Source organism: Emydura macquarii, unplaced genomic scaffold (genome assembly GCF_026122565.2).
Source record: "Emydura macquarii macquarii isolate MOO-44397 ecotype Brisbane River unplaced genomic scaffold, CSIRO-AGI_Emac_v2 contig_2918, whole genome shotgun sequence".
In the NCBI taxonomy this organism is placed as follows: domain Eukaryota; kingdom Metazoa; phylum Chordata; order Testudines; family Chelidae; genus Emydura; species Emydura macquarii.
The window spans coordinates 56902-60020 of NW_027133055.1; the positions used below are offsets into that span (position 1 = coordinate 56902).

General features: G+C 46.6%; 1 pseudogene; it reads right to left on the minus strand.

The window, feature by feature from the left end:
- Positions 1–259: 259 nt before the first annotated feature.
- LOC137167284 (olfactory receptor 10A5-like) lies at positions 260–1252 on the minus strand (annotated as a pseudogene).
- Positions 1253–3119: the final 1867 nt, after the last annotated feature.

The following is a 3119-nucleotide window of genomic DNA, read 5'->3' on the forward strand; positions in this document are numbered from 1 at the left end:
TGCCCTGGCTGGGATGATTTAGCTGGAGTTAGTCCTGCTTTGAGCTGGGAGTTAGACTAGATGACCTCCTGAGGTCCCTTCCAACTCTAATATTCTATGATTCTGTGATTCTAAGTGCACTTGAAGGGCTCCCTTTGTGCTCTTGCCTCAGTTTCCTCAGCTGTGCTGTCACAGTACAGCCTGGAGCCTGGGGATTCAGGCCTGTGGTAATTGCATGGTGTTTGTTGATCTTTTTATGGTGACCACTACACAGGGTTTATTACGGGTCTTCTTGACGAATCCTCTTTTGGCCCCCAGTTACGGATGGAGACAGCCAATTAGGTCTTTGACTTCTAATTTTCCTCAGAGCTTCTTTGACCTCCGTGTTTCTCAGACTGTATATAATTGTGTTAACCATAGAGGTAACCACCGTGTACAGTAGGGAGAACATTTTATTTAGGCCCGGAGACAGGCTGGCCATGGGAACCGCATAAACTATGCCCAAAGTCCCGTAGAATAAAGTCACCACGATGAGATGGGAGGAGCAGGTGGAAGCTTTCTATTTCCCCATGGGGGAAGGGATTCTGAGGATGGTGGAGACGGTGCTGATGTAGGATACTACGGTCAGTAGAAACGGGACCATTGTCACAACAGAGGCCATAATTAAGGTGGTTGTCTTGGCCACATGGGTGTCATCACAGGAGAGCTTCATGACTGGTGCGAGGTCACAGAATAAATGTTCAATTTCATTGGAGACACAGAATGGCAACCTGAAGGTCAAGACAATGGTCATGATGGGAGTCAGGAACCCACTTATCCAAGACCCTGCTGCCAACTGCAGGCAAACCTTGGAGTTCATGATGGCTGTGTAACGGTGCAGGGTGCAGATGGCTACATACCGGTCAGAAGACATCACTGCAAGGAGGAAACTCTCAGTGATAGCCATGGAACCAAAGAAATAAAACTGGGCAATGCAGCCCAAGAAAGAAATCACTCCGTGGGCAGTGAGTAAAGTCCTTAGAATCTTGGGGGTGGTAGAAGTGATGTACCAGATCTCGAGAAAGGAGATATTTCCCAAGAAGAAGTACATGGGAGTGTGAAGTCTCTGGTTAGATAAGATGATGGCCATTATGAGGATGTTGCCAGCCAATGTCATAAGGTAGATAGCTAGAAATAGCACAAAGAGAAGCATCTGCATCTCATGAAGATCCCCAAATCCCAGCAGGATGAATTCTGCAAGAGCGGTCCAATTTCCTTTCACTGCTCTGTCCATCTCGATTCAGATTGGCCCAAAACCACAAAACACAAGCATGAAAATTCTGAGAAGTGCAGGAGGCTTTTCATCCCGCTGTTTTTCACAGAAATGTGATGTTTCGTTTTTCTGAATTTTCCACTCATTTTATACAATTTCCCGATGTTCTGACCTGGTAATTTTCTACAGTGAAGTCTACCCCCACACCCCAACTTTGGAGATGGCACGTGGACATATTATCCAGCACATCTGGAGTTTGGGAGTACGTTCATTGGGTGTGAAAGTCAACATCTGCACAACACTTAAATCATGTAATCCCAGCCCTCTCTCATTCTCCCAGGTGCCTCCAGACTTGGGGTGACCCTTGTACCCAGTGTGTTTCAGGTTTATACTGTGTCCTGGTGCGATTGTTGCATGGTTTGCATTTCTGTTCTGTCTCTGCAGATGACCCACCCGAGGTGTCATTGCTGTTTTATTTTAAAGGCTTAATTGGCTGCGTAATGGTCCCTGCAGAGGGGTGAATATCACCCACACGTTGAAACTTACCCGGCAGATTCCTGTAGGTCAAGGGTGTTCATTTGTGTGGTTATATATAGACAGGAAGGTAGTCCCTCTGCATGAGGGTTGGAAGCCACTAGCTAGGATAAAGATATGGGGCAGAATGCTCTGCGGAGAGCCATGTTGGATAAAGACGATGCTCAAGTCAAGCATGGGTGTTTCATCTGGCCAGCTTGAACCTGCACATCCAAAACTCTCAGGCAGTGATTTTCAGAGCCACCTAAGAGTAAAATTTTCAGAGGGCCTAAGGGAATTAGATACCCAACTCTCCTTTATTTTCCTGGGAGTTGGGTGCTTGATTCCCATAGGGTCCTTTGAAGATCCCAGCCTAATGGACTTGGAGGCCCAGCTCAAATGGTGGGAATTGGACATCTTTGAACGTCTTCTCCACCGTGACCCGCACAGGAAATTTGCATCTGAGATTTGTAAAGGCTCCTAAGTGAATCAGGTGCCAAGTCCCACAGAATGTCTCTGGGAGCTGGGCACCTGACTCCCTTAGGCTCTGTTTGGTTGTGCAAAAACATAAGGCTCAGACCAGGACTTTAAAGTCAGCATTAGATATTCCAGGCCAAATTCTCTCATCACTTTCATTGGAGTAAATCAGAAGTGGCTGCACTCGGCATTATAGCCTAGGTGGGTAAGGCATTGGACTGTGTCTCAGGAGATATAGATTATGTTCCCAGCTCTGCCATTGCTCTCCTAGGTGGCCTTGAGGAAGTCGCTTGCCTCCCCGTGCCTCAGTTTCCTCATTGGTAATGTGAGAATAATGCCTTTGTGAAGCACTTTTCGATCTAAAGAGGAGGAGCGCTGTATAAGAGCTGGATATTGTTATTACCAATATCACAGGAGATAAATCAGTGCAAAACAGGGGCTGGGAGTGGAACGTCAGGGCTATTTGTTTGTCTTTCTTTTAACCACGCAAGTTAGGGACCCAGTCTTGAAAAACCTCAGGCCTAATGCTAATCCTGAAAATCCTTACTCATGTAAGTAGGTGTTACTGACACCAGTGTTTTCATTAGCACCAGTGTGGTGAGAAATACTCTCCTGAGTAACACATCTGGCAGGGTCAGGCCATCGAATGGTTCTTACTCATTCAGGAAATAGCTGCATTGATTTACACTAGCAGGCGATCTGGTCCATTGACTTCAATGGATCTACACTCATTTACACTCTCTAGAGATGAGCCCCCACTCACCACAATACAGTTATGCTAGTTTGTGTCAACTGGGAATCTGACCCCCATTGGCTTCACGGGGGCTATGCTTACCACAGCACACACACAAATCAACACAAATCTTCCAGCACAACCTGACCCAGACACAAGTCTACA